General features: G+C 46.7%; 2 long non-coding RNA genes across 4 annotated transcripts; one reads left to right on the forward strand and one right to left on the reverse strand.

The window, feature by feature from the left end:
* Nucleotides 1-2,786: 2,786 nt before the first annotated feature.
* LOC126989428 (uncharacterized) lies at nt 2,787-4,097 on the reverse strand. Of its 2 annotated transcripts, none has more exons than XR_007743265.1 (3): nt 3,977-4,097; nt 3,717-3,781; nt 2,787-3,195 (listed from the first exon to the last, which is right to left on the reverse strand). It is a non-coding gene; the product is annotated as an uncharacterized LOC126989428 (long non-coding RNA). The 2 variants fall into 2 exon arrangements; XR_007743264.1 differs by lacking the exon at nt 3,717-3,781 and adding an exon at nt 3,847-3,911.
* Nucleotides 3,410-4,929, forward strand: LOC126989427 (uncharacterized). 2 transcript variants are annotated; one of them, XR_007743263.1, is made up of 4 exons: nt 3,410-3,749; nt 3,815-4,140; nt 4,209-4,548; nt 4,617-4,929. It is a non-coding gene; the product is annotated as an uncharacterized LOC126989427 (long non-coding RNA). The 2 variants fall into 2 exon arrangements; XR_007743262.1 differs by having other exon boundaries at nt 3,815-4,548.
* The last annotated feature ends 3,690 nt before the right edge of the window (nt 4,930-8,619 follow it).

Consider the following 8,619-nt stretch of genomic DNA (forward strand, 5'->3'; position numbering starts at 1 on the left):
TTGCCAGAGCAGGATGAAGAGGTCTAACACCTAACAGAAAGGTGGAGGACGTTGGGAAAGGCCTTTGTTTTGTAGTGGACTAACAAGGCCTTAAGATGAAGATTAGATGAAGTTTGAGTATTTACCAAACCACGATGGAGTATAATATCACGGAAAGGTGGAGGACGTTGGGAAAGGCCTTTGTTTTGTATTGGACTAACAAGGCCTTAAGATGAAGATTAGATGCAGTTTGAGTATGTGCCAAAGCATGATGGAGTATAATATCAGGGAAAGGTGGAGGACGTTGGGAAAGGCCTTTGTTCTGCAGTGGACTAGCAATGGCTGAAGATGAAGATTATATTAGTTAAGAGTATTTGCCAAAGCACGATGGAGTAATATATCAAACAGAGAGGGGTGGAGGACGTTGGGAAAGGGCTCTATGCTGCAGTGGACTAGTCATGACTGAGGATTATTAGGACCAGAGTGGGGTTAGGTTAGGTTAGGTGGGGTTAGAATAGGTGGATGACGTTGGGAAAGGCCTCTATGCTGCAGTTGACTGGAAATGGGTGAAGATAATGAAGATCCGAGAGGGGTTAAATTAGGTTAGGTGGGGTTAGGAGAGGTGGAGGACGTTGGGAAAGGCCTATATGCTGCAGTGGACTAGAAATGGGTGAAGATTATGAAGATCAGATTGACTAGTGGCGTTAGGTGGGGTCAGGTTCACGGGAGCTGCCTTGTATACGCCCACCGGCCTCTTGCAGACTCCTTGGTTAGTATTGGCAGACACTTCCCCTCACACCAACTATTTCCAAAGGCCAAAAAGGGGACCAATTGGGTTCTCATGAGAGTGTTTTCAGGTTCATGGTACAGAAGAAGAATCAAACTACTACTAGAACCATTAAAATACTCCTGGAAATACCGAAAACTCATACGAAAACCGTGTCAAATATGTGAGCTCGGGCGCCGAAACGGGTTAAGATTCGTTTTAAGTCCGTGCCAGTATCTCATTACCTACTTTATGAAACATCAGTATCTCTTCATATATCTTTTCTAGAAACCTTCAACAGTCACGGAAACGCTTTGAAAATCCAATTCAAGGCCTCTTTTTTTACTCCTGAAAATAGGGGATAATGTTTACGAAAGCGTGTCGCCTCCTCTGGCGGCGGCCGCGGCGATGCTGCAGCCGCTGTTGCGAGAAATACCTCGTCACTGAAATAAGTCACATATACATGTGGGGGGGGGGGTCAATGGGGGGCTGGTTAGAAGGGGCGGTCGAGGGGGGCGCAGACCCCCCGTTAGTAGGTCGTAAAGTTCGGTTGAAGTAATTTAACTATGCTCCCCGACCCTAAACCCTCTGCGAGATATTTCACGGCTGCGGCGACTGCAGCGTCGCCGCGGCCGTCGCCAGAGGAGGTGACGCATTTTCGTAAACATACAGCACGTTTGTAAGTGGAGGAAGAAAAGGAGGAAGAGGAGGAAGCAGCGGAAGAGGTGGAGGAAGACTTTAATCCAGACCCAATAATTCGTAGATAAAACTTTCTTCTCATAAGGATTGATCCCCATTTTGCTTCCCCATCTCTTTCAAAACATTTACCCGTTCAGTCATTTTTTCCGACATACTCATAGAATAAGTTCCGCACAATGGCAATATAAATAAAAAAAAGCTGCATGCTGAACTTTCATCAACATCAAATGAAACTCCTGTGATGTGAAAAATCAACGAAAGAAAAGAAAAAAGAGAAAAAGCACTTGATGGTAGCTATTTTTTTCGTTTGTTTGTGTTAAGAGAAGTGGTGCACATACTTTTTTGTGTGGTATTGTTTTACCTTTGAGCTGCTTCCTATGATGCGAAAAGAAACAGATAAATGGGAGAGAAAAAAATAGAAAAAGCACATTATGGTGACTGTTTTCTGATAGTGGGAGAAGTGGTTATGTTTTTTTGTGTGTTAATGTTTGCCTGCTATGATGCGAAAATAAATATAAAATGAGAGAGAAAAAAAACAGAAAAAAAAACATGATGGTGAGTGTTTTCTGATTGCTGGAGAAGTGGTTGGTGTTTTTTTAGTGAGTGTTTTGTTTTGTCTTTGAGCCGCCTCCTGTGATGCCAATAAATGAACAAATAACTAACAGTGCATATCCTTAACCCAACAAGAGGACACTCGACTTAAACATAACAACTCCTAGGCCGGTATTCTCAGACGCTTCTGTCTCTCATACCAACTTTTTTCACAGGGGTCAAAGGAGATCAGTCGGATTCTCATGAGTGTTTTTTTTAGGTCCATAGTACAGATAGGAGGTCAGACTACCACCAGGGTCATTAAACTACACCTGGCAATACCCACAACGCCTACGAAAGCTGTGTGTGTGTGTGTGTGTGTGTGAGAGAGAGAGAGAGAGAGAGAGAGAGAGAGAGAGAGAGAGAGAGAGAGAGAGAGAGAGAGAGAGAGAGAGAGAGAGAGAGAGAGAGAGAGAGAGAGAGAGAAATAAATTCATAGATGGAGAGCAAGGATGAAAGAAAGGGAGAAATAGAATGAAGTAGAGAAGAGAGAAATAAAGAGACAGACGACTTAAGAGAAGTGGGCCCCGATGCGAATGTTAAGAAACTCTAGCGGGCCGTCCTCGTGAGCGTCAGCATTCTCACTGGTGTTTTCTCTCCGCAGGTGTGTGGGTGCAATGTATACCTGAATGATGTTAATTGGTGAACAGATTCCTACCAAGTAAAATCAATCAATCAATCAATTAAAGAAGGAAAATACAGTAAAAAAGAAAAAATGGAATGAGGAAGAAAAGGGAAACGGATGCTGCGTCGCAAGCCGTCGCGAGGATTCCTTTGGATGCTTGTGCGCGTTTCCCAGGCCCGTCGGTCTTCCATCCCTGAACCGATAAACGCGGTGACCGGCGCCTTCACAGTAATTATCATTAATTTTATAATCCAGTCTGGTAGTTTTAAGAAGCGAGTTCTTGCATCCTCACCTCGGCGGGGGTGTGGAGCGCCAGCGAGCCCAAGGTCTCCCTGGCGAGCATGGCAGGACTGGAGGGCTCCAGGCAGGGCTCCTCGGCGTCCCTCGGGGCCCCGACGGAGGTGCCGGAGATCTTCCGGTTACAAACCCGGGCAGGTGGAGCTCGTTAGCCGTGGTAGGCAGTCTGCCTAGGAGAGCAAACTCCGAACAATAAACCCGGGCAGGTGGAGCTCGTTAGCCGTGGTAGGCAATCTGCCTAGGAGAGCAAACTCTAAACAAACCCGACCAGGTGAGGCTCGTTAGCCGTGGGAGGCAATTCACCTAGGAGAGCAAACTCTATACAAACCCGGGCAGGTGGAGGTCGTTAGCCGTGGAGGCAATTCACCCAGGAGAGCAAACTCTAAACAAACCCGGGCAGGTGAGGCTCGTTAGCCGTGGTAGGCAGTTCACCTAGGAGAGCAAACCCGAACAATAAACCCGGGCAGGTGGAGGTCGTTAGCCGTGGTAGGCAATTCACCTAGGAGAGCAAACTCTAAACAAACCCGGGCAGGTGGAGGTCGTTAGCCGTGGGAGGCAATTCACCTAGGAGAGCAAACTCTAAACAAACCCGGGCAAGTGGAGGTCGTTAGCCGTGGTAGGCAATTCACCTAGGAGAGCAAACTCTAAACAAACCCGGGCAGGTGGAGGTCGTTAGCCGTGGGAGGCAATTCATCTAGGAGAGCAAACTCTAAACAAACCCGGGCAGGTGGAGGTCGTTAGCCGTGGGAGGTAATTCACCTAGGAGAGCAAACTCTAAACAAACCCGGGCAGGTGAGGCTCGTTAGCCGTGGTAGGCAGTTCACCTAGGAGAGGAAACTCTAAACAAACCCGGGCAGGTGGAGGTCGTTAGCCGTGGGAGGTAATTCACCTAGGAGAGCAAACTCTAAACAAACCCGGGCAGGTGAGGCTCGTTAGCCGTGGTAGGCAGTTCACCTAGGAGAGGAAACTCTAAACAAACCCGGGCAGGTGGAGGTCGTTAGCCGTGGTAGGCAATTCACCTAGGAGAGCAAACTCCGAACAACAAACCCGGGCAGGTGGAGCTCGTTAGCGTGAGCAGTTCACCTAGGAGAGCAAACTCCGAGCAAAAAACCCGGGCAGGTGGAGCTCGTTAGCGTGAGCATTTTACCTAGGAGAGCAAACTCCGAACAATAAACCCGGCCAGGTGGAGGTCGTCAGCCGTGGTAGGCAGTTCACCTAGGAGAGCAAACTCCGAACAATAAACCCGGGCAGGTGGAGGTCGTCAGCCGTGGTAGGCAGTTCACCTAGGAGAGCAAACTCCGAACAATAAACCCGGCCAGGTGGAGGTCGTCAGCCGTGGTAGGCAATCTGCCTAGGAGAGCAAACTCCGAACAATAAACCCGGCCAGGTGGAGGTCGTCAGCCGTGGTAGGCAGTTCACCTAGGAGAGCAAACTCCGAACAATAAACCCGGGCAGGTGGAGGTCGTCAGTCGTGGTAGGCAATCTGCCTAGGAGAGCAAACTCCGAACAATAAACCCGGCCAGGTGGAGGTCGTCAGCCGTGGTAGGCAATCTGCCTAGGAGAGCACACTCCGAACAATAAACCCGGGCAGGTGGAGGTCGTCAGCCGTGGTAGGCAATCTGCCTAGGAGAGCAAACTCCGAACAATAAACCCGGCCAGGTGGAGGTCGTCAGCCGTGGTAGGCAATCTGCCTAGGAGAGCAAACTCTAAACAAACCCGGGTTTGTGGTGCTCGTTATACTGTCGTAGACAATCCACGCGATGGGAACACCAAAGAAAAGGAAAATAAAAAGGAACACCAGAAAAATGGAAAATACAGAAACGAAACATCAAGAAACAAAAAGATCATCCACCTTTAGGCCCTAACATCGCCAAAATTATGGATGGGTCTCTTCTGGGGAGAAAGCGGCTCATCCAGACCAAAGAACATCAACCAAAGGATGATATGAATAAATGAAATAAAAAATAAAAAAATAAAGAAAAACACATCAAGGAAAGAAAAATATAACAAACATCATCCACCTTCCGGCCCTGACTAACATCACCAAAATTATGGGTGGGTCTCTTCTGGGGAGAAAGCGGCTCACCCAGACCAAAGAACATCAACAAGGGATGATATAGAAAAGAACACCAAAAAAAATGGAAAAAGATCAGAAAAACATCGAAAAAGAAAAGCAACATAAATAAATGAACAACATCAAGAAAAGAGAAATACAAAGAAGCATCATCCACCTTTCGGTCCCAAACAACATCACCAAAATTATGGATGGGTCTCTTCTGGGAGGAAAGCGGCTCATCCAGACCAAGGAACATCAACAAGAGGATGATAGGAAAAAAGAACATCAAAAAGCATCAATAAGAAGTAAAAGAAAAAGAACAGGAAAACATCGAAAAGGAAAACTAAAGCAATAAAAAGAACGAAAAACACGACATCAAGAAAATGAAATAAAACAAACATCATCCACCTTTTGGCCCTAACAATATCTCCAAAATTATGGGTGGGTCTCTTCTGGGAGGAAAGCGGCTCACCCAGACCAACGCACATCGACAAAAGGATGATAGGAAAAAAGAACACCAAAAAAGAACATCAAAAAAGAAAACCAACACCGAGAAAACACAAAGGAAAAAAGAAAGAAAAAGAAAAGAAAAAGAAAACAAATAGAAAAAAGAAAAGAAAAAAAGAAAAGGAAAAAGAAAAAAAAATAATAATATAAATAAATAAATAAGTAAATACAGAATATAGTAAAATTAACTAACTGACTCTAACTGCTTAGCTAACTATCAAACTATCTATTTAACTAACCTACCTAACTGACGGTAATACAGCTGTTTGACTACCCATTAACAAACAAACAAACAAACCACTTAACGATCTAACATGGATAGTGAGGTAAGGTGGGATTAGACTTACAGGAGCTGCCTTGTATAAACCAACCGGCCTCTTGCAGACTCCTGACGTTCTTATGTTCTTTTACGTTTAAGAATATTGCCCTTAAACTCCATTCTCTCTGCCTGCCTCCCCTCCTGCTACTGTCTCCGCTATCAGCACACAATCTACGCTCCCCCATAAAACCCACACCTAACCTAACCTAATCTTCCTGTATATCCCCTTCACACCTGTGCTAATACCTGGCTGGTTAGGTGACTCCTTCTACCTCTGCCTGCCTCCCCTAATGTTACTCTTTCCGCTAAAAAGCAAAAATCTTCCCTCCCCCATAAAACCCACACCTAACCTATCCTAACCTTCCTGTAAACTCCCTTCACCCCCCCCCCCCCCCCACACACACACGCATAAAACTATCAAACCCTCATTTAAAACAATATATGAAGCACTCACAAGAAAAAACACCATGACGCAACACTGTATAAGGCAAAGATGATGGTGGGAAGAGGGGTGAAGGGGGGGTGGGAGGTCACACGATAACCTACGCATTACCCCGGCGCGTTCCTCCGTCCCCTTGGCCCGTGACCCCGCGCAGGTAACAGCAGACCCCCTCAGCCGGCGACACAGGACCGATTGTGACACGCAGTTTACCTTTCCCAGGCATACCCATTTCACTGACCCACGCGTGAGGAGGAGGAGGAGGAGGATAAAATAGCAAGGGAAAAAGACGACGAGGTAGAGGTCAAGAAAGGGGAGCTAGCGAGAGGGAGAAAAAGGAGGAGGAACACAAAGAAACACAGAGTAAGAACAAACAACAGCAGAACTGCTGGTCCTTACGAGGCTGTTTGTGACAAGCTACACTAACTATCTAATCAAAGGTGGAAGATGAAGGAAGGCAAAGGTGAAGGCTCCTCCCCACCCCCCCATCCCTCCAGCCAAGGCTGGCTGGAAAGGAAAAAGAACCATGCAGCATGGAAAAACTGCATGGATTTTATGTAGGAAAGAGGAAAGAACTACCATTGCTGCTACCACTAACCGGGCGATTAAAGCGGACAAAGACACCAGTATTCGAAAAAACTTAACGTTATTACGACAATGAGTAATATCTTAGTTGCTGGTTGGATTCAAAATACTTGTCTAATCTATTCTTGAAGGCCGTAACTGTTGTACTATCAACGACATCACAGGGAAGAGAGTTCCAAACATTAACAACTCGATTGAAGAAGTGTTTAGCTTCGTACGATGATAATTTTTTACCACTTATCTTCAAATTGTAATTTCTTCTTGTTCTATTTGTGTGTGGGGAGTACGTGTGTTTGTGTGTGTGGGGGGGTACGTGTGTTTGTGTTTGTGTGGGGGTACGTGTGTTTGTGTGTGTGTGTGTGGGGGTACGTGTGTTTGTGTGTGTGGGGGGGTACGTGTGTGTGTGTGTGTGTGTGTGTGTGTGTGTGTGTGTGTGTGTGTGTGTGTGTGTGTGTCTAAGCCATCTATTCATATTTATCTATCTGCACATTACGTCGATATCTGAATCTATCCGTTAATGAGATTTAAGAGGCAGGAATTGGTTGTTTTTTTGGGTGTCATCACTAAAAATTATTATCCAAGCTTATGACGATTACAAAATGTACAAATTGCAAATATTAACCTCGCCCTGATCCTCTTGTTTCAATCACATACAGAAGAAGAGCTAAGTTATTAAGCAATAGAAACTCCACAAGTAAACGCAAGAAAGTGTAAATACTGACCTCTTCCTGATGCTCCAATTTCTAACATGTACAGAGAAATCTTAGGTCGGCACTGTCAGACCCCTCCACACCTCACATCAACAATTTCCAAATGCCAAAAAGAAGACAAATCAGGTTCTAATGAGTTTTTTTTTAAGTTCTTTGGTACAAAGGCAGGGCCAAACTACCACCAGGGTTATTAAGCTACCCAAGGAAATGCCCAAAGCTCCTAGGAAAACCGTGTCAAATATGTGTGCTTGCGCCGATATGTTTAAGAGTATGTCTGTCAAGGCCCGGAGGTTCAGATGGTTATAGGACTGATTAAAGCCAGGAGAACGGCGGCAACTACTTCAATCGAGTCCAAGTATGATTATACCTTCACCAGGTTTCTAAGGAATATGATCAAAACAACCAAAAGTGGAAGTGTAAACATGTTGATGTACAAAGTCCAATACACCTCCCGTACTCTCCAGTAGACCGCGACAGGACCCAGGGAAAGCGGCAGCCCGACCCGGCAATTGTGAGTGGTGCCTCGTGGGAAGAGACGCCCGTTGCGGTGATGTAGAGACGCACACTGCCTCGTAGACGTCACTCGATGGAGGAGGACGGGCTCAGCAGAATGTCAGCTGCCTGAGTGCCCGAAGATGATGACGCCGGGGTAGACGGGGAGCCAAGGACGAACAAACGGTGTCAGCTCGGCGAGGAGACGAAACTGGGTAGGTGGGACGGAGGCGCAAGCAGGCCGTGCCCAGTGGACTGCGGGGCTCCAAGGTTGAGAGGGAGGAAAGGGGACGCAGGTCCAGGATCGCTCTTGGGTCAGTTCCGCTCTGCCTCAGCTCTCGGGCAACCACTTGCACTTGGCTCGCTTCGACGCTGCGTGAAGTCAGGGCGCCGACCGTGAAGCTGAATGAGACTGCATCGCCACCAGGAGCAGCTTCGGGTCGGCGAACAAAGCAGGCTGGGTGAAGCGGCAAGCTGGGAATAATCGAAAGAGCATCAACCCTTATACTGGTGTGTGTGTGTGTGTGTGTGTGTGTGTGTGTGTGTGTGTGTGT

This window comes from Eriocheir sinensis, unplaced genomic scaffold, assembly GCF_024679095.1.
Source record: "Eriocheir sinensis breed Jianghai 21 unplaced genomic scaffold, ASM2467909v1 Scaffold1168, whole genome shotgun sequence".
Classification (NCBI taxonomy): Eukaryota; Metazoa; Arthropoda; class Malacostraca; order Decapoda; family Varunidae; genus Eriocheir; species Eriocheir sinensis.